At 44.4% G+C, this 26,310-nt stretch overlaps 1 protein-coding gene across 6 annotated transcripts in view; it reads right to left on the bottom strand.

Moving 5' to 3' along the window:
* The window catches only part of lingo2 (leucine rich repeat and Ig domain containing 2), a 285,847-nt gene that overhangs the window by 220,758 nt on the left and 38,779 nt on the right, over positions 1–26,310 (bottom strand). For 3 of the 6 annotated variants that reach the window (XM_072697742.1, XM_023822228.2, XM_023822231.2), the window contains exon 1: positions 15–465. The exons of 1 other annotated variant lie outside the window; for it this stretch is intronic. The gene's annotated coding sequence lies outside the window, so the exon portion shown is untranslated. Of the gene's footprint in view, positions 1–14; positions 467–26,310 lie in introns of those variants that run through there. 2 more of the 6 variants (XM_023822230.2, XM_023822227.2) reach the window with 2 other exon arrangements.

The following is a 26,310-nucleotide window of genomic DNA, read 5'->3' on the forward strand; positions in this document are numbered from 1 at the left end:
CTCCTTCCCCTCACCTCCTTTTGATGTTATTTCTGTCGTCTCCTGGTTCCGGTTCTTCCGATAGCCTGTCCACTCCTCGCCAGAGCCCCCGGGAGGGCGTACTCCAAAGACCCCCGCGCGCACGCACACGCACACGCACGCCGGCTGCTCCTGCTCTTTTCCACCTTGACGAAATCCCCCCCTGCTCCTGGATACTCAGCCCATCCTCGGCAAAGACGGTCCTGGTGTGAAACTTCCTAGCTCCGGGTTGGGAAGGAGCTCGGGGACAGCGATGGGGGGGAGGGGTCAGGGGGTTGTGACTTAGGGGGGGCAGCGCACGTCGTGCAGATTTTTATCCCTTTTTTTGTTTTATTTCCTCCGCTCTTCTTTTGGTCTCCTCCCGGCACCGTGTCTCCGAGACGAGATGGTGGGAATGAGAGTGAATCTCTCGCTCAGACTCTGCCTGCCTGCCTCCCTCGCTCTCTCTCTCTCTCTCTCTCTCTCACAGCCTCTCTCACCCCTCCTTCCCTCACCCACCCGCTCCCTCCCTTTCTCTCGCTCTCTCTCTGCCAGCTGACAGTTAGAATCCGAGCAGGTGGGTTAGGGTTCGAGGCTTTCCCTCTTTGGGGAGGTGCCTTGCGGTCAGACTTTCCTCCACGGCAGTTAGATGGGGGCGGGGGGGGGGGGGGGTTAATTAGGAGAAATGAGCAATTTATAGAATAGAGGATGAAAGTAACAGATGCGTAGAGAAAGCAGCAGGAAGATGGGGCTGATGCCTCGTCATTGTCTGTCCGCAAGTCCCCCCCCCACGCTCCGCTTTCCTCACCCCCGTCTGGCAGATCGCCGGTGTGGGGGCCGGCGAAAAGGTGACCTGGAACAGACCCCACAGTTCAGCATGCTGGGGCTGGGGGGGGGGGGGGGGGGGGGGTTGAGCGCACAGCCACGCCATGCTGTACCTGGCCTGGCAGGTCAAACAAATGGCTAACGAGCCCTTTATCGTGGCCGACTGAGGTTTAAAAAATGCGATTTCATTTCCATACAGGATCACATTCTCTCCATCTTGACTATAAAAGCAGCATTTTCACTCAAGTAGCAATCTGGACGTTTATTAAGTAGTAACTGTCACTTTAAACACGGGGGTTTAATCTATATGTTGTTTCCTCAGGGCCTTTATGCTTAATTGTGCGAAGATGCTTGTTATGAAGTAGCTAATGCTCAGTGGGACACCGTCCTCAAGAGTACAGCGATGCTGCTATCAAGGCAACTCAGCAGCCATGGTATATTCATTAGCTCCATGCTAAAAAGTGTGGTCAAATATAACCATTAGCTCCATGCTAAAAAGCGTGGTCAAAGGTAACCTTTAGCCCCATGCTAAAAAGTGTGGTCAAAGATAACCATTAGCCCCATGCTTCCAAACATAGTCAAATACCACGCACACCATAAAGCGGATGCTAACTTAGCATAGCTTAGCATAGCGTAGCCATCTGGCATGCCTAGTTGGAGGTAACGTGGGGTAACTCTGGCCAGTATTTACCCAAATTTCACCTTTGCCCCTAAGATGGGCATCAACCAATCACAGAAAGGGGGGATAATTATTCTGGCCTTTAGAGCAACATCTAACGATACGATCATTACGCCGCATAGAGCCGCGGCATCGGCGAGGTGCAAAGGCTAAGGGAAGGCCCAGTGCGAGTTACGCAATGATGTTGTGATAAACAGGTTGATTATGGGGTGTAAATGGAGAATCGAAGTGCTCACCCCCTGCCAAAAGAGAAATGAGCAGCCCCTCCCGCTCCAAGCTGACGAGTCATTCGAGCTGGGGCCCACCGCATCAGGTACACATTATTAACCCCCACCCCCATCGTTCCCCCCAGAGGAAGGCCAGTCGATGTCGGCAGTAGTTAACTAGGCAGCATTTAAGGCTTTCATTCCGGTCGAAGTACCTGACAGATTCAAGTCTATGGAAGATCTTTTTTTTTTTTTAAGGCTATTAGCTATAGATGTGATCTTAGCTCCAGATCACAGAGGGATTCTCACAAAATGAGCCATTAACCAGTGATTATTTGCAGTTCACGTCACAGGTAGCTTGCAAAGAGGTCATTTATTTCTACCGCCATGTTTATTTTTAACATCAACTGAAATACCAGTAATGCTGTTATGAATCCTTCATAAAAGGTTGTGCAGCATTATGTGACAGTGACACGGGAGCACATGCTCATATAGCACATTGCCACGCCCACCACCTCTGGGATGAGAACCCGAGTGCAGCCGTGCGGTGGGTCAAACCTCAGCACCACACTAGTTCGGATGCAATGGAACAGTGTGAAGTTTCTGCTGGTAGCTGGAGTGCCAATCTTGCCACCAGCCCCCAAATTTTTCCCTGAAAATTGGCAGACCTGCTTGCAGGACTGGATGTAGGTTAACAGCATACCCAAGATAAAGCAACTGTAGGTTATGGGCCTCGCTGAAGGGCCCTACAGAGTAGGATCACTCCTGGCATTCGTAGGATTCAAACCAGCAACCTTCAAATTGCTGGCACAGATCTCTTGCCTCAGAGCCACCATAGGAGCCTTACCCAAAAATACAGGGAATAAGGCTGGAGACGCTATGGATAGAGCCTCACCTACTAGATTTAACTTTGCATGTTTTGCTGTGGATGGATGATTCTCTGAGGCTTGGAACACTTTGGCAGGTCAGTCTAGTCGCCAGTGGAAAATGAACCCAAATGTTCCCCACCCCTGCCACCAAAGGCTCTGAGATGTGATGAGGCTGATGAAGGGATGTTGTGGATTAGCCAATCATATGTTTGAAGTTGGTGATTGACAGGGGAGGGGGCAATAAGTGTTCAGTTCGGGCCAGTGCCTTCTGTGGCCCCACCCCTGTGTGGGCGTCAGACCCCAAAATCCAATGAATATGCGGGTAATATTTGTGCCCAGATTTGGGCGGAGCTTAAAATGTGAATGTCACTCAAAGAGCCAATAAGTGATGTAATCAGACGTGACAGTAATAATTTCATGTGTATATAAATGCCTAATGAGCTGTAGGATCGCAGGAGTCTGAGCGTCAGGATCAGAAGACATTGAAGCACAGACAGAGGAACGGGAGATTAGAACAGCTGCTAGACACCAGGTTTACTCACAAGTAGCGTTTCACTCTGAAGCGTCTGTATATACAGGAGCCAATTGTTCGCAGTACTTTAACTACCACTGAAAACAGGGGGCTTATGACATATGTAGGTGCTTTCGGCAGCAACCTGCTAACCAAAATAAACAAGACATTTGCTCAAGGGCAGTACTGAGCGCAGCCACCTTTCAGAAGCAGCAGCCAGAGCCCGGTCTATTATCACCCACCATATTTATGCATACAGCGGCTCAATGATTTCCTGAACATTTTTAATGCCGTTTTTGGCTGCATGTGACTGCTGTGTTTGAGAGAAGCTATGAGATCAATACGAAAGAGATCCAAAGAGAAAGGGGGGGAATTTGTTAAAACAAGACCACCTAAATGGATGTGAGACACCCCCCCACCCCCGCTTCTCAAGGTGGTCTCTTCCTAATCCATTTTGGCTCTTAGTAAGCATTTATCTCAGTTAGCCTGTGCTGAATACTGTTTTGTCACATGCACTCTATGTAGAGGCTACACCACCAAATAAATGTTTGTTGTTAAAACATGTTATAACGAGCGTGGACTGGATTGGTGCATAAACGATTCACAACAGATACGTGAACCACTGCAACACGTGTCACGGCAACACAGAAGCACACTCAGTGCACATGAAAAGGCCTATCATACAAACACTTCCGGTGACACACCACCAGAGTATATACAGACTTACAGTACAAACTAAAGCAGTCCGCCCATGGGCACAAGTGCTTCTGGAAAGGTACAATCTGGAATGTTCTTAATGAAAAGGTTTTTAGCCCAAACTGAGGAGATCATGATGACGATAATGATGATAATGATGATGATGATGATGATGATGATGATTTCAGCAGTGAAGTGTGTGAGGTGCAATTGTCCAGCCAAACAGAATAGCGTGAACAATTGAAACAGACGAACAAATAAAAATGCAGGGAAAGAGCAGATAGGAGACGCATATTGAAAACAACTCTCCCTTGTAATGCTCCCCAAACTCTTATCTTCCCTGTGAGTTTACGGAAAATACACCTTAAATGTTTATGGCCTCTCAGGCTTAAAAAATAAAACTTTTGAAGGGTGGCCGAGTGGTGTTTTTAGCTCGATTTGTGAGTGTCAAAAAGTTGTGCTAGCATTACAAAATGGCTTCATTTTCCCTCAGCCCCCATTTTCTACAGGAACCGTGAGGCCAGTATCTGCACATTTGTCTCACTTCCATGTTTCTCTCTTTAGTTTATTATTTTTTTGATTAGCAAACATTTTGAGCTTGGCTGCTGCTGCTTCACATCCCCAGGGCATCGCTGGGGGCGTGAGGGAGAAAAGTAGGACACCCAGAGAGCAAACCTGAACAGTGAGAAAGCGACCGCACATCCTAAACAGGCGGCCATTAACACGGCGATTCTAACCCGATTACGAATTCCACCCAAAGTGGGAATTCGGTAGACGTGATCTACCGAAATGTGGGCTTAACGGAAGATACATAAAAAAAAACACAATAAGAGTAAGGACACAAAGTATCTTCTAACTTAATTTCTGGCCTTAATCACAGCAAAGGAAGGTCATAAAAAGCATCTTAGGTGATGTCGAGTGAAGGAGGAACATCTGGACTTTTGACACCATCTACCATCTAGGCTATTGACAAGCTAAGTTGAGCTCCCTGGCTAAGGTGCGGATTCCTAGTGAAGAGTAGAGGTAGTTAAATAAGGATGTGGTTTCTGGTTACGTTGAGGCGTGTTGACATTGTACCCTTGAGCAGGGTGTAACTCTCCTCCCCAAATACCCAGCTGTATAAAGAGGTACAAGTGAAACTCATGACCAGCGTATTGAATGTGTTCGCTGTGACATTCCCATCACTATTTTAGGATATTCCTGCAGTCAGTGTCTTTATGTGCCAAGACCAGGTCTGGCTCACAAAATCTGGGCTCCACTCAGTGTGGGAGGCCAGCTGACACATCAAGTTTCCATTTAAAATGAGGCTCAGGTTGGTCTCCTAGTCAAATGAGCTTCGCTTAGTGCTTCATCTCTACCACATCTGCACACGGAAAGTCACCAGCTGTAACGGTGGGTGAGAATAACTGTAGAAACCACCGTCTTTCCTCAGCGTCCTTAAAGCCTCCTCCCAGTAAACATCATGCTGGAAGCTTCTTGGCTAGGAAACTGCACTGCCTGGAATGGGATGGTGCTCTTCAAAAAGGAATAAAGGAACCAAGCGATGTTGCTTATGGAGAACTGCGAGAAAATGTGATTATTTCACAAAATCCATCACAGTTCCTCTATTATTTCCTGTAACTTTACCTTGTGACTAATATTATATAGCTTACAATAGCTCATCAACAATATTCAGCACACAGGGCACCAACCCCAAGGAATTCTTAATATTGTCTACCAGCAGGTAAGCACATTGACTGGAGGAAAGTGTAAAAACCGAACCAAAGCACTTCAGATTCAGCACCATTTCTCTATCCCAAAATGTCACATTTTAATATTTTTTTAACCCAAAAAAAGACACGTCTTACTGCTTTTTCCAGTCTATGCCTTTGTTATTTCTTTCAAAAACCACACTGAAATTAAAGTCAAGATTTCAACTATCGGAGCAAAATTAGTAGTCAATTTAATCCGCAATTTTCTCACAGAACCATATAAACAGTAAAATAGGTGCTAAAATAAAGTCAAGGGGTATTCAGCTGTATCTCAAAAGCCATTAACAATAATCACGCAAAATTATGTGTTTATTTAGTATCAAAACAAGACATCCTGGCTTATTTAATCTAACCTTATAGGTCAATTTTCAACATCAACATCAAGTCGAATGGGTGAATTGTCATGACCATCCATATACAGGTATAAAGTACCATGAAATAACATTCCCCCGGGTCCGCAGTGCCACATACGGACAATGAGTGACAGGAAGAGGGACAATATCATGTCACAATAGGACAGCGTAAGACCACAACCTTTCTACATACGCTTAGTGTCTGAGTGTGTATCAAAGATAATAAATTATATATTATATGAACACTGATGTTCTCACAAGACTCATTGTGCTGCAAAACAAATGAGTCGTTTGCTTATGGAAACTGAGCAGAGTAATTTAAATGCTCCCGTATAAACCTACAGAGAGACGGCGGAGCATCTAATGACCCGTGTATGTCTGGGGCCGTAAAAGCCTGCCTGACCACAGAAATTATCCAAACGCTCCAATTATTAAGCCATTACTCCTTCGGTACTGAACTTCAGCTGGAACGTTGAATTTGCAGCGTGGTCCTTCTCAGAAAAAGAGCCAAAGACACAGGCCTACGAGCTTGGACATGAAGTGACGCGTCCATCGTCCTCCTACAGTATATCTGAGCTTTAGGAAACAGAAGAAACACTTTTCTCAGAATGAAAACAACAACATTCAAAATACATCCCAAACAAGCATCACCTGATAAACATTCCAGTAGATAACTCAGCTACTTAAACTGATGACAAATTAATTGGAGTAAAGCTACTGAATTGAATGTAAAAGCCCCCGATTTTCATGCCAGTTCATTGAAATGGTTCCATTATACACCGCTGCTCTTGTGCTAACCCCTCCCCCCCTCCCCCGTGGTCTGGGAATATGCTGCTCCATTACAATCAGCTCATTCTTCACTATTCCCAGTTACTCACTAAACCTACACCATCTGTACTTACTCTTACTCTACTTTAAACCGTGGTCCTTGGGGACCCCCAAACGGTCCATGTTTTTGCTCCCTTCCAGGTCATTTTTATTATTATTATTATCATTATTATTATTAATAACAACAACAATGCTTAATTTTCATTTTGTTTAAGCACAAATATAGATACATGGGAATATTCTGGTATCCAAATATCCTGTTTTGCTCTCCTATGCCATTAAGCTGATTGACAAGAAACCGGAACGTGATGCTTTCTTACAACGTCAGGAATATTGCACTCCACTCAGTGAGAAGGGGACCATTCTTAAAGAAGTGGGGAATCAGCCTAAGTATCATCAGAAGAAAAAGTCAGGGCTTCAGAATTGTTTATAGGCTATATCTCTCCTAGAATTCAAGCATGTTTCTTCATCAATAATTACTAAAATTCCATTAACACAAACTGCAAACAGCATAGATGTTTACATGATGATAGATGCTAATTTTAAACTAGGGCCATATTAGCGGCAATGCTGGTCAAGCACAGTGGCGATATCGAGTGTCCCGGCTACAAGTCAGATTTCTAGCACCAATAAACATGTTCTCATGAATTAAATCTTGGTTGCTATGACATTTTTTCCCATCCATCTTCCGTACCATATACCCAGCATAGAGCTACACGAGCCATCCCACAATGCTCAGCATTTTTAATTTCATTATTTCCCAAAATGCATCAGTCATCATCAGCTATTAACATAATAACACCTGGCCATTAGGAAGCTCTAGGAGGATGATTGTCCTGTAAATATAATCTGGTTCCAGAAATTGTGTAACAAGCACCGGATATTTTTAGAATACAGGAGATCGATTTACATGGCAAAAGAAAGAGAGACATGAGAGCTTTGATGTATTAGCTTCTTCAAAATCCTAAATTGGTCATTTTAAAAATGAAAGTCACACAGTGCCCTCTCCTCTGGGGTCAAGCATATGAGCACAGTATTGCCTGAGAAGGGAGCTTTTTTACAAAGATATTGATTAAGAAATAAAAAAATTTACCATTAGTTATACAATCCAGATGCTTGTTAAGTCCAAATGCTGTTATTGTAAGTCCTTACCTGCAAGTCTCTCCTTCTAGATTTACCAAATAACCTTCTTGATTATCACAGAACCTATTATATTACCATGGAACCCTCTAGATTACCATGGAACCTTCTAGATCGCCATGGAAACTTTGTAGCACCAAGAAGAATGTGGCCACCCACAGGCTTTTTATGATCCATTACGATTTGCAGTAAAAGAATCCTGGATAAGATCTAGGTCTCAAAATAAAGTTTTGATCCAAACGGATTACTGCTACTCCTCCACTAATGGTAGTTAACACAATCCCACCTCGTACTTCAGGGAGGGGAAGAAGAATAAAAGGCAAGTCCCAAATTTAATGACACTCATTGATCAAGAACAAAGCTGATGGCTCACAATCTCGACCTGCATAATTTGCCTATCAAGCCTCATTAAGCATAATTAAAATTTTGTAAGAAGCGACAGCCTTAGTGTAGCATATAAAGTTCAGGAAAATCACTCATGAAAACACAAATTTTCATCACCTTGTTGGAAGCCCGTGACAATCCACTCCATTCCTCATTCCTGTGCAAAGGACGGCCCTCATCTTCTAAATTAGACTTTTGATTCCGGTGGCCACAGTATGCATCACCATTTTGTGCTTCATATCATATTTAATTAATCGCAATACTGGTCCAGGAACAGTTGGAATTTAAGTACCCATAGCACCCTGGAACAGTCAGTGAAGTCCTTATCACATACTCCAGAAATTAGATCGTATCGAACAAATTACAAAATAACTGGCGGCCTACATTTGGGAGCCAGCCTCCATTCCTGGCGATTTTTTTCCTCTTCTTTCTAGAACATGAACGGTGGTTCTGGCAGCAAACCAGAGGGACACAGTGAGCATCCCTGCTTGTAAGTAATGATGAGATTCAGCCCTGACTCCTTCGCTGAAGACATCTCCCTACAGCCCGACGCGTATCGCAAGAGTGACGGCAGCCAGAGCAGCTGGCAGATTGCTTACGCCATTTTCACATCCTTACCATCAGGACACTCTGAATCAGGACCTAATGCAAACAGGTCTCTGGTCAAGGCATACGCCCTCGATATCACAGCTATGCTGAAAATTCCAGCCATTAGCAACCAAGCAAAATCCACAAGGTCCTAAGGCAAAATGATGCTCCGAAAGATTGGGAGGGTGAGCACAAAGGAGTAATATGGTATTTTACGTCCATTTCGTAATAGTCAAACAAATTTGATAGGCCTAATCTTGGCCTCATTTGGAGTAACTTTGTTTAGATTTGAGCGCTTGAAACTCTGAAAACTTCATACTTCTAAAACAACAAAAACCAGATCCATGAAAGACCCTGGAGGAATAAAGTGTAACTGCAAACCTATTTACATCCTTCAGGTTTTGTTAGCCTTATTTTATTATTTAATAAGCAAAATATCTGCAGTGTATATTTAGCTGAAAGCTCTGTTATTGATGGTATTCAGGAACCCAAAATAAAAATAACATGCATTAGCATTCATAGCTCAGCACACATTTTTCAGCAGAATTAAAACCTCTCTTTGAGATGTCGGATAAACTCTCTCCAGAGGCTCGACGCAGGACTTTGGGCTATCAGAGGAATCCCCAAAAAGCACGTCAGTGTAGCTTTGGGTATAAACACGGTGAAATAAACATTGCACAGACGCTGCTTCTTACATAATAATCAACTTAAAGGTATTTCAAATTTTATTGCATACGACGATAAAAATGGCTCGCATATAACAGACACGGGAAGAAAAAAATTCAACTGGAATCATGCAAAGCATTTTCGCAGTGCTTCCAAGTGTCTCTTTAAATACAACAATTTTGTTCTCGCTTATGACAGTCTTATGAAGACTTATGACGTCTCTGTGGGCTTCCAGTACTGCAGCCATGTTACAGACCAGAGAATGTGGTTAATGTAGAGACACAGGCCTGAATTAAGCTTGCAGCTGGGTTCAAATTGCGAGAATTAGGGGTTAGATCAAGCGTATCCTCATTAAATCAACTCAGGAAAGGTAGCAAAGGACCATCACAAAACAAAACTATATCGTTCTGATGTATATTTTTCTTTTAGTAAGACTATGAATATAATTTAAGCAACAACTAAACAATGAATAAATGACTTCATATGAACATATTCATTCTTTCTTTAAAGATTCGTAGACACGCAGCTTACTCAATTTATTCAGCATCAGCTTAAAAGTACCTTGAAAAAAAAAATCCACATTTTAATTACTTATCGCCCCAGAAAACATGCTTTCCCTCGCTCAGTTAGAGAATGGCAATTTGTTTCTCTATTGTTTTTTATATTATAACAATGTTTCATACATTTTCTTCACTAAAGGGATAATCACTTAGAGGTTATACTCTACATAATAGTGCATAAAAATGTAGAATCTTCCGTTTATGGGATTTTTATTTATTTTTTTGCCTTATAAGCATTTTGATAATGGCAATGGGAATCACTTATCAGTGTGTACATACACAATATATAGTCATTCCCTATAGAATTTTAATGGTTAGGCAACTCCTTTAAAAAGTTTTGTAGGAAGTGTGTTGATGTCAAAAGGCCTGTGAACATTATCAGAATAGAATAACGCGCACAATGATTGAGAATTGTAACTATATAAAAAGAGAAACATTTTGCAGGAAAGCGTGGCTTAGGGCATGCTTAATGATGAGAAAATTGCAAACACCAACATCTTTGGCCCCTGAAATCATTTATAATTTTACGGAGTTACTAAAACTAAGAAAGTTCTTAAAAAAAAATACATCTCAATTTTCTCACTTTAATTACAGGCGATTCATTAAAATATGCAAATGAACGAAGCCAGCGTAGAGCATTTCACTGACATTCCTGAGCGGCCCCTCATCTGCTCAGGACACACTCTCATCAATCACCACCATTAATTGTGATTAAATGAGGGTCATTGTCCTGTGGGCTGACTATAATTCTCGGGATGGATCGGAACCGCTCCCAAACAGACGAGACTCAGGTCCGGTGTGAGTGCTTAAACCCAGCAGTGTGGCTCAGAGATGCTTCATTTTATGCCGAAGTCCACACCCACCAGCGCCACCTCTTGGCGAGATGTAGAGATGAACGGCAGGCTGCAATCTTTACAGATTAGCTAGCTAATAATCACAGATTTCCGCATTCTAGTGACAAGAAAGCAATGTTCACTGCCCCCGCCCCCCGTGCATTCCCTTGAAGCCGCCCCCAAAATCCCGAAATAGCCATTATGAAGATGCGACGCGGAAGCCATTGTGCCATCTGAAGCAGAGTCCCACAAGGCCTACATTAAAGAAAGCCTGAGAAGTTTTAGGACTCTTCTTCAATTTGGAGAAGGAACAGTTGGGACTCACCTGTTCCTAAGCACTTTGTGGGCCTGCTTGAATCCAATTAAAGGTACTTTAAGGTACTTTTCACCAGGATTTTAGCCCTTAAATAGCAGTAATAATACCTCAACAAGCAGCAGAGCATTATGCTAGTAATGCAAAGGTTGTGGGCTTAAATTCCAGGGAGTGTGCATAAAAAAACCTCTATTCTAAGTTTGCATTAAAACCTCATGTAAATAAAGAAATCAGAAAAAGCTTGGTAAGAACGCCAGAAAAGAAAAGTTTACAGTTACATGAAAAGTAAGAAACTGGAATGAGTCAGCTTCTGCGTGGCCTGAATCTGAAAATCTGAAGGTTCCATCTTCAGACACTTTAGTTTGTCTTCTGTATTCCCAGGGACAGAACAGCAGCCACACAAGCATTCAAAAAATGGTACTTTGTGCTATTGTGTGTGTGTGTGTCTGTGTATGTTGGGGGGGGGGGCAGCTTTTTTTTGACATTACATGAAAAATCAAACTGGCATCTGGAAATCTTTCCAAAATTACAGAGAAAAGGTTTGTCCACCGTTTATTCATTCAAATCGGAACAGGATGTTAGCAGCCGCCTTTCCAACATTTAATACTGCGGGGGATTTGAAATACGGCTGTGAAAGTCCTCTCTGCATGAACCCAAGAGGTGCATGCTGGATGCGAGACGTCAGCCTGTTTACTAGGCAAGGAGAGTCAGACGTCATCGAGCTGATAATTCCGGAGCCGTTTGCGGCCAGCCGATCTGCGTGGCGATGCCAGGTGGGGTTCTACGGCGCCCGGATGGCTTTGGGTTCCAATAAGAGGCGAGAACATTCTTCACGTTAGCCAGCTGTCGTGCATCTTCATGGAACGGGTAGGTGATGAAATGGGATGTTATATAACAAGATTAAAAATTACCTACATAAGTACGTTCCTTTTAGGTATATGTCCACCCCCACCCTCAGCTGCCCAACACTCTCTCGCGGGGCTGAATTACACAGATATGACTGGGTTTTTTTAGATCCTCCACTGTGGATTGATCTCAGCCAGGGCCCTAAGCCTGAGTGGGCTGTTTTCACCAATAACAAGTGCCACCAACGTCAGTCTCTGGCATGCGTTGGAAAACGCAGGTAATGACACGGGTCCTGTTTCCTGTGTGGGTGCTGCACAGCCCTTCAGTGTGACACCCCCGACTAGGTAATCTCCAAGTCCAGCCCTATGCGTATTTACATTTGAAACCCGGTGGGGTGTGTGGGGGGGGGGGGCACTCTGAATAGCGCAGGGATTTGTCCGCCAGTCGGTCCTGTCAGTTCACAGGAAACGTAACGTGCCGTGCTTCAGGCAAAGCGGCAGACAGATCACAGGCAGGAAGGAGCCGGCTCGATCCGGCAGACGGGCAGGATTAGTGTTCAGGGAATGCCGGGAACTCCGAGACCAGTCTACGGCGGGGCCGTGCCGACAGAAAACCCGGCTAACGACCCCGGATTCCTCGCACGTCATCGAGCGCACAGATTGGCACTTATTCCTTAGCATATTTTCGTAAAAAAATTCGCAAAAAATTGACGGCTAACCCAGTTTTTAAGAACTTTTTCAAGAACATTCATATTCAGACAATTTATATATATATATATATATATATATAAAATAAAGTCTTAATATTACATTAGTACTCTGGCCAAGCCAGGATAATCACACTGGAAGCGACTCTTGTCTGGCCTTTCACCCTGGGTCTTCACTGCGGTCCTACAGGCACGTATAAGGGCTGACCGCACTATCCTTGGCCAGAAGGCCCCCACTAGACCGCATGGCAGAAAGACCACACAGGCAGGAGGTGGGGGCCGAACTCCCACATTCACCCCCTGCCATCAAGGCCCTCACTTTGCCATCTCTGGAGGGAGGATTAGAAACCATTCAGTCTAAATTAATCCAATTAGGCCTTAACAGCTTTAATTGAACGCAGTTCAGCGAACTCGTCACAGAACACTCTGGAATTCCGCGCGGCGCAGCACAAAGCCGGGACTAGCTGGCTCTAACTCCCCATTAGCATTTCATCACCGCTATCCCCTTTATCGCGGCAGGAATAGAAAAGCTTTCAATACTCTTTGAAAGTAGCCATCTTGGTTGATGGGGTTGTTACCTTCGAAAGTATTAAAGGCACATGTTAATGTCACTCTGAGGATACAGGGAGTGGGCTTGTGGTTTGAAGGGCTCAGTAAAGCGGCCCGGAATTCAACTCGCGACCTTTGACCCTAGAGCACAAAAACACTGCCTAAATTCATCTTGACGCAAGCATCTAAATGAGTCTGAGATCTCACCAACCATTCGCGCGACAACTGTTTCCAAATTTAAGCACAACACAGAAAACATAGCACTTTAAAGTTCAGAATACGGAAAAGGCGGCTTTCGTGACAGGATTGATTAACAGAATCCCTTACGGGTGGTGATATTTTTTTTTCTTTTTTTTTTTAAAAAGCAGTATTCGGAACCCTCTGAGGCCTTCATGGGGCATTCTAGCACCTTCTGCGGGCCGTGCAACTTTATGCTGCTCTGCTCTTTCATCTCAGATTGGACGCTCGTCCTCAGACGCAGAGATCAAGCCCGAGCTCATTAGAACCGACCAAACGAACGGTAAATTATTATAATGCCAACAGTAATGAAGATCTTGCATCTTGCTGGCAGACACCCAGATTTTTTTTTCCCCCCCCAGAAAGACATACGGAATTTAATACAGGCTATAAAAATCTGCCAGCAGGGACAGATAAAAACCAGAATTATGCTCCCCAGCAGAAGCACCTCAGTCGTTACACTGTTTCCAGCAAATGTTTTACTGTACGGTGTGGGGGGGGGGTTTCAGTTAAAGTCTCAGAATCGTTGACAAGAAACAAAAAGGTGAAATGCATTTCCTGAAAAAGAAAATGTAATGCGGTGATGTAGTGGGAATGCATGCCAGTGCTTTGATCTTTACGTGTCGTTTTGCACTGATACTGTCAACTTGATTTCATAATAATGTAATTTCAGTGGTAGCTGTACTATCATTGCTGCCACATCCCTAAATACGCAGCTTCATAATTGATGATATAAACTGCATGGAGAAAAACATCAAGCAGTAAAATCGGGCACTAGTACAAGAATTAGAATTATATCTTTTGGTAGACAAGTCTGACCCTACGCCTCTTTCATCATCAAACATGACATTTAAATCATTAAAAAAAAATAACAGATCAGCATACTCACCAGCCATTAAAACGTCATACCGTTTTAAATAGATGATTACTCTTAATGTGCATACTAAGTGTGCCATACTGGCAGAGGGGAAAACATTCTGGTATGTCAAACCTCCGTATTTTCGCTACAATTAAGCTTGGGTTTAAGTAATGGCTCACAGATTTACTGCAGTGACGTTCAAATGAAAACATTTCTTTGATCTACATTTGGGAATTTAGTTTGAATTCAAACAGTTTCATGTTACCCACCGAAAGACAGTGAAATCACATTATATATACAGCATATACACACAGAATCCAGAACACCATGACCTAAAACCCCAGCTGGAAGTAGAGCGGTAAAACAGACCCACGGAGGTGACTGAGTTTTTGATCCCGTGCCTTTGGAGGTATAAAGGGCAGTTAATAAAAGGCCCACCGTAAAAGACGGGGGGCCACAGGGCAGCTTTTCGCCCCCCCCCCCCACCCTGCCCCACCCCGCGTATGACAACAAATGTAAAGTTACCATTCAGTTCTATCTATGCTGCGGAAGCTTGACTGGGAATTTACCACTGTCATAGAGGTGCATGTCAAGATCTCTCACACGCGAGGCTGTTTTACTGTGTAACTGCAATAATTTATCGTTCCCTATTTGAATGCACTCACAGGCTGCCTTTATTTATATTAATTGTGAATCACATGCAGCCATAGATGAGTCAATAATCAGGTAAATAGGCTTAGCAGTACAAAGATGTGTAACCAGGTTATATCTGAAAATGTCCTTTTAAACTGAAAATGGCCTCTTACACTATAGATTTACCAAACTCTCCTGCACTGCCCCAGTCCATCAATAACTGCTGTGACATGAGACTTTAATGAAGTCATCCAGAGACTGCAGTGGCTGCGAGCTTCTAACCAAACACAGGCACATCTTAGACGTCATTCCTGTCTTCTTCCCACTGGATGTAAATCAACAAAAACAAAGCCTGGCGTGAGAGAGATCTTGACATGTTTCCACAGCATGGATAGAACTGAATGGTAACTTTACATTTTTCGGGCTGGTTCTGGATATGGGCGGTCGTACAGCACATGGGGGGGGGGGGGGGGGTGAACATGCCGGAAGCGTGTCTCCTCGTTTACATTCAAAACCCAAAGAATGGGTGCCTTAATTCAATAATACAGGACTGATTTCAGGAAATATACCGGTCATTGTACACTGCCAAAAAATAGTACCAATTTGTACCTTTGCTTGTCACTGCAGCTGTACCCTCAAGGGTCCGTCAATTATACCTTATAGCTGTAGGTAAGTATACCTTTTAAGGCACAGAAATGGACTCTGAGGAACATGTCTGTATAATTGGGGGACACTAATGGAGTTTATACCTTGGGGAACAAAACTGTACCAGCTGCACCCTTTATTTCTGAGAGTGTTTCAAGGATCCAACCGGCGAACATGTCAACTACAAGACTCACTTTGGAAGACAGGAAGGTGACTCACGGTTCTGTGAATCTAAATAAGATTCAAGAAAACTCTACTGTGTATTACAAAGTAAGAGAAATTGCTGTTAGACAGAGCCAGAAGTGCATTACCATAGTCAGAGGCCCCTGGCCATGCCCATAGGGCCCCCAACTAGTTGGTGACCGAGGGGGGGTGCTTGCTTTTGGATTATATTGTATTTCAGTTCACATGCAACAATATCTGTGCTGAGCTGGTGCCCTTGTGTTGTTCGCTGCCTTGTGCCTGTAGCCTCTGGGATAGACTCCGGACCCCCCCACAGGAAACAGTTTCAGAAAATCAACGGATGGATGGATGGATACAAAAATATCGGCGAAACCCCGGTCTGGTATTGGTTCAAAAAAAGGACACTGAATTTTCTTTTTCAATACGGGTTGGTTGAGGCCCATCTTTTGCCTGTAGCTTCCGGGATAGGCCCTCGAACCCGAAACACAGGCTGCTACAGAAAATGCATGGAAGACTGAGGGCTGTTTTAGTAGGACCGGTGAGGCATGGCTCATACATAACACACCAGACAACAACAAGTAATAAGCCAAACCAATATAAACCACAAAGCCAATAAGAATACTTATTTTAAAGCATTTAAGATGTTAATGTCTGAGGGAATAAATTATCTTCCTGGCCAGAGGAACTCGGGGAAAAAAATTGTGTACAGTAGGTGATGGGGTCCTGTGATGTAAGAGTGACATTTCTATAATCTGAACAAGAGCCCAGTCAGACGCTGAAAACTGAGATGACCCTGTTATCTTAGTAAAACGAGAAACTTGAAATCTAGCTGTCCATTTTCAGTTACACTTACACAGTTACAGATACATTCAGGGTCAACCGTCTGGCTCAAGGTTGCTTGTACATGTTCAATTATTTATCAATACTGCAATTTTACATAGGTGTGGATCATTTTTCTTCCATTCCGTGCCTCAAACTGCCGATCAATTGGCGACTGGGAGCCAGAGGACAAGCTGAAACTTATTCCGAAATACCAGAATGATCCAACACAATACAATCTATGGAGAGTGTACAGTATGTATACACACGCGTCTTTAGCTGATAAATGAGTTCAAGGGTACCCTGTGTATCAGAAGAATTTCACATGAAAATGAAATCTTGCTCTATTTGCTATTTGTTTTTTTTTTGCATGTCCCATCTTGCTGTCCTCTGATCAGGGGCGTAGCACAACATTTTGGAACCGGCACACTTCCCCTTCCTCCACCACCGCAAACTAACGTACGTTCCTGCAGTGTATGTACTGTTTGAACTGCGTTTCTAAAATCCTGATTTTAGTTTCAGAGCTTATCATATTAGTTATTATGTTTTATAATAACAGAAGGTTTTAAAATTAGAAACCAAAACCAAGTTATTTCTAAGGTTTTTGGAGCCCTCCCCATCCAGACAAGGCCCTGGTTAGTCAGGTCCACCATTAGCTGGGATCTGATGCCCCTCCCTCTGAGATACAAATTATACACACACACAGTTCAGAGGGAAGCTAGGGGTCTGAGCTATTTATCTGGAAGCTCTAGAACATTCTGGGAATGTGTGTGTGGTGTGTGTGTGTGTGTGTGTGTGTGTGTGTGGGGGGGGGGGGGTTAAAGGCCTTGCTCAAGGGCCAAACAGAACTGTGACTATTTTGCCGAGGCAGGGACTCAAACCAGTGACCTTCTGATCACAGACACAGAGGCTTAGTCTGGGTGGTCACACACTCTCCCCTGTTTAACTGTTGCTATCAGAATATTTCCTATAAAACTCTAGTAGGATGCACAGTAGAACAAAAAAAAAAAGTTTCCATAACTTTAAAAGGACAAAAAAGTCCCCAAAGGAAGTGACACAGTGAAGGACGCAGCTCCTCTTTGGATCCGCACCTGCTGCGCCATCCCACCGGGAGCCGCTGCTGTGAAGGACAGACTTCACAGCTTAGCCAGCCTGCACCGACCCCCACCTACACGTAGGGGGGGCTCCGCTCAAGCCACCCACCGACCGGTCTCTTCGGACCCGAGCGACGCAGACCTGTGCCTGAACCCAGTTCTGGCAGCACTCCCAGCCTCTGTCCCGTTTTGGATGCTCTCAGAACCGCCAACAAAGGAGGTTAGCACTTTTATCAGGGACCATGAATTAACTTCTGGCTGAGCAGAGAGAGTCAGCGTCGCTTTGCATGAATGCCATGCATTTGGTGGAGACAGAACTTCATGCAATTAAGCTGCTCTCCACTCCATGATGATAGATTATATTAAAAAGTGCTCTGCATCATTGTAGAGAATGGTTACACCTGAACCCTGACTCCACATAAGTTTTCTGGGGTAAACTCTTTCTCCTATTATAATATTCTGTTTCTGATTCTGTGCGTGGAGTTTGCATGTTCTCCCCGTGTCGTCATGAGGTTTCCTCCGGGTACTCCGGTTTCCCCCCGCAGTCCAAAAACATGCTGAGGTTGACTGGAGTTGCAAAACTGCCAGCAAGTGTGAATGGTGTACAAGTTTCTCCTGTGATGGGTTGGTGTCTCATGCTGAATCGGACAAGTGGTTACAGAAAATGGCTGGATGGATGGATGGATGGATGTTTCTGAGAGGTCCTGAATGAGAATTTGTCCAGATTATTGAGGTCAACACCACTACTGGCCCAATGAGTGTCACAGGACTTCAGAAAACCACATTGGGTCTAGACTTCTGTCTAATGTGGCACCTGAAGATCAAAACTCACAGCAGGCTAGCATTCCCCGCACAGAGGCAGGATTGCTAAGGTTTTATTTGCTCCCAAAGGACGACCGTTCACTAGCCACAGACAAACCAAAGGCACTGGAATTAAACAAGCTAAATCGTGACCTCTTCAGCATGTTTTGAAAATCTATACAAAATTTGATTAATTAAACAGTGTAAATAATCTTTTAAAAATGAATAATAATATTACTTTACACTGCCTTTAGTTAACTACATCGAATTAATATCAAAATCAGGCATGATATTATAGGAAAAGTCACTTTAAATAGCCTTTTTACCAGGCAGCAATTAGACCTTCCTTGCAGTACGCTCAAGACCCACTTTAACAATAGCTTCCCCGTCCCTGAAGCTATCACAAGGAACACTAAACACTCAGAACACATATTACCCCTTTCCAAACAGCTTTCACACTGGCTGGCCAAGCCTAAGAATGGATTTACCCTACTTCCACTGGCATGAATTCACTCCTTTGTGATAGATGTTTGAACTCTGATCCTTTTCCTCAGCCCAGCTATTGAAAGAGAGACAGAGAGAGAGAGAGAGAGTTGGAATTGGACAAAAATATAGGAATTTGGACAGAAATTCATCAGAAGGGAAATTATACTCAATGGTTTGAGGAATCTTACTCTGACCCTTCTTGACAAAATCTGAAATCTACACACCTGGACATGGACATGCACATCAGGCCTGTTTGTCTGGAGATTTTATTAGGACGCTTCCTCATGTGAACTTGCAGATGTTACGTTTAGGCCGCTTGAAGACTGAGGAGCAGTCTAACATCACGTCGAAATTGAAGGCAGCGGTGTAGTATCTTCAAGATCACTCCCCACTTGACCTCCTCTACTCGAGTACACCTGAGCATGTTTTCAGTACTAAGACGTCTTACTCAGATCACTGATGATAATCATTTTAACACGATTTCTTTTCTTTACGTTACTCATTTGCAATGCGCATACCTAAGGCTACACAATCAATTTAATTTAATCAAACTGATTTGAATAGGATTTTACAAGTTAATTAAATATATGTTAATATCAGCCATGGCATTGCAATAAAGGACTGAATCAATGTTAAGGTTATCAGAAATGGCAGTTTTTATGAGCATTCGGGGGACATTCGCAAAGAATGGACACCCAGAGAGGTCATCACATATGACGAAAGGGGACAGAAATTTTTTTTTAAAGGGATGTGCAGAATTAAGAGCGGAAACCATAACGATCTCATGTGCATCACCTCAGGTCGACCCCTTCTAGGCTAAAAAGGTTCAAAATGATCCTCTTTTTATGCATAATATGCATAATTTCTGTTTTATTTCCATTTACTTTATTTAGCAGGAGCTTTTATCCAAAGAAACATGCAAGCGAGAATCCTTTTCCATAATGAGTTACTAAACCTTTCTCAATATTTACAAAAAAATCTGTTCTCTAGCTTTATAGAGAACAGATGTTTCTAATTTACAGTCACGTCATACACAAAGAGCGAAAGTTATATATCGTAATTTTTTGACAAATTATTAGACTTATGAAAATATCATGGCACCCTGGCTAAGGAGGCAGTGATGTTATGAAAAACGCACACAGTAATGTCCTGTTTAATAGTTTTCATTTTTATTTGTCTTCACATTCACACTCATACAGTCAGGACCATAAATATTTGGACAGAGCCAAAGTTTTTCAGTTCTGTACATTAACACGATAAATTTGAAAAGAAACAAGTCAGATGCAGTTGAAGTGCAGACTTTCAGCTTTAATTCAGTGGGTAGAACAAAAACATTGCAGAAAGCTGTGGGGAACTAAAGTAATTTTTCTACACAATCTCCTCCTTTCAGGGGCTCATAAGTAATTGGACAAATGAAAATAACTGCAAATAATATGTTCAGTTCTAATACTTAGTTGAAACCCCTTTGCAGGCAATGACTGCCTGAAGTCTTGAACTCATGGACATGACCAGACGCTGGGTTTCCTCCATTTTAATGCTCGGCCAGGCCTTTACTGCAGCAGCTTTCAGTTGCTGTTTGTTTGAGGGTCTCAATCTTCAAAATGCAAACAAGACACCTCAAATCAACTCCAGGCCTTTTATCTGCTTAATTGATAATGAGAGAACGAAGGAATTGCCCACACCTGTCCATGAAACAGCTTTTAAGTGAGCTGAAACTCCTAAACCAGAGGTCTCCAACTCCGGTCCTGGAGAGCTACCGTCCAGTAGGTTTTCTATCCTACCTGGCTTCTGATGAGCCACACCTGTCCTCAGGTAAATACCAGGAACAGGTGTGGCTCATTAGAAGCCAAGTGGGACAGAAAACCTACTGGATAGTAGCTCTCCAGGACCGGAGTTGGAGACCCCTGTCCTAAACCCTTCATCCAGTTTGAATGTGGAAACCTTGAAATGGAATCTGAGAGTCTGTCCATGCCCATTGTATAACTTCAATTGGAATATATTTCAGTAAACAGGTAAAATAGTAAAACTTGTGTCAGTGTCCAAATATTTATGGTCCTGACTGTGTACAGAATCATAGACTACGGAGACAATGAGTTTTAACAGTGAGCGGAGATTGTGATTCTAAGCCTGTGAGCGGAAGGTTGCTGGTTCAAATCTTAGCACTGGCAAAGTGATTTCCCCGTTGTACCCCTAAGCAAGGCTTTAGTCCCCATTTTACTTCAGGGACTGTCTGCCTTCTCAGTTGCAAGGTGCTTTTATAAAAGCACATGCTCAATAAATAAAATGTGAATGGAAACCCACACAAATCAAGGGAGGTCATGCAAACTCCACACACAGAGAACTGCAGCCGGGAGTCGAATCCCCCAGCCTTGGAGCCGTGAGCAACGGTGCTAATCAGTGCCCCGCAAAACAGCCTCCAGGGGGCTTGATCTGCACCACGAATGGACAAACCAACATGGAGACCTCACAGACGGCGAATGACTGTGACTCAGCCCCCATGTCTGACGACCGTTTAAGGTCCCAGTGACCCTTTAATGATAATAAGCAGCTTTTCGATACACTGAGACAGCCATTGGCTTTTGGACAGCTGCCTCCATGCTAAGGATGCGATTCTGCCATTACAGCCAACTCACGCTCAAAGGACTGGAACAGCCAACAGAGCCCTTCACCCTGAACCCTCCAACCCAAACCCAACACCAAATGTTCAGTAATTTCATTTAAGACAGACAGAGAGGGAGACACAGTCATACTGTACACTAGTGGGCAAAATTGTGGAACGTTTGCCATTACGCTTTCAAAATTACTACACAAAAATTGCCGACAATGTTTATAAACAATCAGAGTGTTTACAAATATCATACATCGGGCGATTAAGTAAGTAAGTGGAGTAACTGGAGTAAAGTTCTGCAATCCCTAAAGACTGGAAGTGCTTCCACAGTTTTGGCCGCTTGTGTACATGCGTGCTTAGATGGAGACTGGTCAAGCATCGATGCGCAGCGGAGAACCTGCACCTTGTAATTAGATTCGGCGCTTTGATGAATGTGCTGTAAGTACGTTTCGCGAGCACCATCGAGAATCTCTTAACAGGTCTGCTGTCTTATTAGGCACTTCTGCTGCTGTGTGGGAAAAACAGCACAGAATCCTGGGAGATGGTTTATGATTCTGCAAGGTCATTCCTGACAGCCCAGCAAGATTATCTTGCTTTGGAGACATCTTTGTACAGAGCAGAGTAAATAGCTTATAACTTTATAAGTTTGTTTGTACTACTGGGTGTTTTACCGGCAAGTTTTAAAAGTTCCTTCCAGGATTCAAACTTACAACCCTTTGGGTTAGATTCACTTATCCTAAATCTGTAGTCCATGCCGCTTCACACAGAAGTAAACAAAAATAGATTCTTTTCTAAGTAGGTATATAAACCTACCTTGCAGCCATAACCTCCGGGATTGGCTTTGCCCCCCCCCCCCCCAACCCTGACTAGGAGAAGCGGATTCAAAACATGGATGGATGGATCGGTATATAAACACGTCCGCTTGTTAAGCATTGTGCTTTAATAAAAAGACATGCTTCGGGCTTATTTGTAAATTTTTTCGTGCGTCTTGCTCATCACTCCATTCTTATTGATGCTCCAAAAGCTGCCCCCCCCCCCAACCCGGTTCCGCAGCTCAAGGTATCCATCCGTATCTGTCTGCACGTCCCTTATGAAACCTGACCTCTGTGGAGGAGATGTTTGCTGAGCTGCGCTGAGACTAACCCGGCCAGCAAGGTGGAGGTCGCTGTTACAAGCCCCAGAAAAAAAAATATACCATTAAGATGTCAAGAGGAGGTTCGCAGCCCGGACAGTACGTGAAGATACTGCCGGTGGGCTTCTCTCCTCTCTCTCTCTCGCTAACGCAGTAAAAGCACAGCGCCACGCGTCTCAGAAGGAGCGCAGCACCGGTGTTAAAATACAAGCTGAGATTGCAGGGGAGAAACACCCTTATTAGCCCAAGGTGAGAAACACATTAACTCCGCGGAAGAATAAAAATGACACGATATATAACAGTGTACAGGTCACCTTCAATGTCCTCGCACATTTCCCTTATGCTTTTACAGCTTATCTTTGGTGGTAGGGGGGGGGGGGGGGCTATATTTATCGACAGCTTCTTACCAATATGTCTGTGTTTTTAATTACTCTTTTTTTCCTCTTTCAGTATCACATATCTACGTTTATTTTTAAATTTCGGAATAAATTCCCCTGTGAAGCGTAAGTAATAAGCTACTATTAGCTAGTTTACCTGTCCAGGAAAATGTCTTTTTTTTTCCATCTTTTCCTTTCAGCTATAATCTTTTCTTCTGAAGCTGATCATTTTTCATCACGGCGGAATGGGAGTCCTACTGAAGTCCTTTATTCTGTACTGCAGAGAGTGTTGAGCTGGGAATATTAAAGAAGATAAAGATCACCTCATTCATATTTTCTCAGGAATGACTCTGTGCTTTCGGAGACGTTCCCTGCGACTCTGAGCGACGACGGCCAGAGGTTGCTGAAACCTAACAGAAAAATCCCAACAAATTGAATCTATTATGGTCTCATTTCTCTCTCAGATTTGTCCCATTTGTTTGTTGTTTTTCTGGTCTAGTTTTGCGGCGATGGCCTCTAGGAGGGAGGGTCACATGACCTGAAAGGGGATATCCGTATCCGCCCGACGGAGATCTGAAAACCTTCTCTGGCAGGACATCAGAGGACTCAGTAGCTGGGGCCCCTGAAAACTGCAGCCCCCGTTTTTCAGCTCAGCCCCAGACACCTTGAGTGTGTACCCTCTCACCTCCCTTCATGTCATTCCCAGCCTTCCAGGGGCCCGGCTGGGTGACAGATACCCAGGGGGCGCTCAGATTAAACCTCCGGAGGTGCCGACGCGGTGATCTCCTCCAGGCTCCGTGTTCCTCTGTGACCGCCCCGTGACGGCTTTCCGTCAGCCCCCCCGGCGGCGGAGTCGGTGAGGAGACTCCCGGGTCACTAATATCCCCCCCCGGCCTCTTCCCACGCCGGTAGGGAGCCGTGTGTGACCGCGGAGGGGAATCACGCGGGATGAGGCTTGGCATGCAGTTCAAAGCGATCTCACATCTCTTTCATTTGTCCACAATCTACATAATGTCAACCAGCTCACTGAATGTGAATATTACACATAGTACACAGCAGTACACAACACTGGTACTTGCACAGTGCAGCGCTATAGTTACAGAAAATTCAGTTTAATACATCTTAAGTTACTGTTTACTTGCTTTCTACTGCTATCATCATTTAATGAGTCCCATGACCCTGACCAGGATAGACAAGTAGAAGAGTGATTTATGGATATTTAATGTGTGTGTGGTTTGTGCATGTGTGCACCCTGCCTCAGACAGGTGTATCAGGTTTTTTTTTTAAGATGGGTGTCGTAATTCATACACAGGGGCCAACCTTATTAGCTAATGATATGTTGGAATTGGTGAGTGACAGTGGAGGGGGCCAATCAGCTTTCAGCTGCGGCCAGCACCCCTATAGCCCCACCCCTCTGGCCCTGCCCCTGTATACATGTGGTAAATGTGGTGCAGCAACAACAGTCTCCTCTTAAACGTGGACAAGTAGATCGTCATTGACTTCGGGGGATCGCATACCCAGCACCCCCTGCTGACCATAAATGGTACTACCATGGAATGGGTGAGCAGCACCAAATTCTTGAGGGTGCACATCACGGAAGACCCTCCTGGTCAAAGAACACTGCACCACTGGCGAAGAAAGCCCAACAATGCCTCTACTTCCTCAACAAATTAAAGAGAGCTAGTACCCCGGTACCGTTCATGGCCTCCTTCTGTCTAACCCCACCCACCCCTCTTACACCCGTCTGACCCGCGAAGCGGTCAGCATTGTGTTAGACCCCACCCACCCCTCTTATGCCCGCCTGACCCGCAAAGCGGTCAGCATTGTGGGAGATCCCACCCACCCCTCTTACGCCCGCCTGACCCGCAAAGCGGTCAGCATTGTGTTAGACCCCACCCACCCCTCTTACGCCCTCCTGACCCGCAAAGCGGTCAGCATTGTGTTAGACCCCACCCACCCCTCTTACGCCCTCCTGACCCGCAAAGCGGTCAGCATTGTGTTAGACCCCACCCACCCCTCTTACGCCCTCCTGACCCGCAAAGCGGTCAGCATTGTGTTAGACCCCACCCACCCCTCTTACGCGCTCCTGACCCGCAAAGCGGTCAGCATTGTGTTAGACCCCACCCACCCCTCTTACGCCCGCCTGACCCGCAAAGCGGTCAGCATTGTGGGAGATCCCACCCACCCCTCTTACGCCCGCCTGACCCGCAAAGCGGTCAGCATTGTGTTAGACCCCACCCACCCCTCTTACGCCCTCCTGACCCGCAAAGCGGTCAGCATTGTGTTAGACCCCACCCACCCCTCTTACGCCCTCCTGACCCGCAAAGCGGTCAGCATTGTGTTAGACCCCACCCACCCCTCTTACGCGCTCCTGACCCGCAAAGCGGTCAGCATTGTGTTAGACCCCACCCACCCCTCTTACGCCCGCCTGACCCGCAAAGCGGTCAGCATTGTGTTAGACCCCACCCACCCCTCTTACGCCCGCCTGACCCGCAAAACGGTCAGCATTGTGTTAGACCCCACTCACCCCTCTTACAGCCTCGTCAGTCTCCTGCCATCCAGGAGAAGGTACTGGAGCTTCTGCGCCTGCTTCACCAGACTAAGGAATAGTTTCATCCACCAAGCTATCAGGGTGCTGACCACTTTCCCCTCTCTCCCCCCTCTCCAACTGCCCCCCAAAAAGTCTGGACTGTAACCCCCATCCAGCCATATTCAGCACTAGCCACTTTACTTACCTATAACAAAGATTGTAAAACTAAAAACTGCTGCTGTGTATATTTGTACTGTAAATCCATCATATTTGCACTGCCTTACATCTTTTGGCACAGAGTATTTAATTTAGTTTAATCTTATTTTTGTATACAGGTATATACTTGAATACCTGTATCTGTCTTGCTTGTCTGTCCTGTACATATTGCAGAACTGACACTAAAGACTTTTATTATGACGACTGCATGCCCTTGCTCTACTACCTTTTAGACGTCACATGACACAGTACTGGATAAACAAGTGAAAAATAGTCGGATGGAATATTTAATGATCTAATGGTTGAATGTTCATGCACTAAAAGCCCTTTGAGATCCCTCACTTTTTATCTTATACAGCAAGTGTTACTTGTCTCTTCCCACAATCTCAG

This window comes from Paramormyrops kingsleyae, chromosome 12, assembly GCF_048594095.1.
Source record: "Paramormyrops kingsleyae isolate MSU_618 chromosome 12, PKINGS_0.4, whole genome shotgun sequence".
Lineage (NCBI taxonomy): Eukaryota > Metazoa > Chordata > Actinopteri > Osteoglossiformes > Mormyridae > Paramormyrops > Paramormyrops kingsleyae.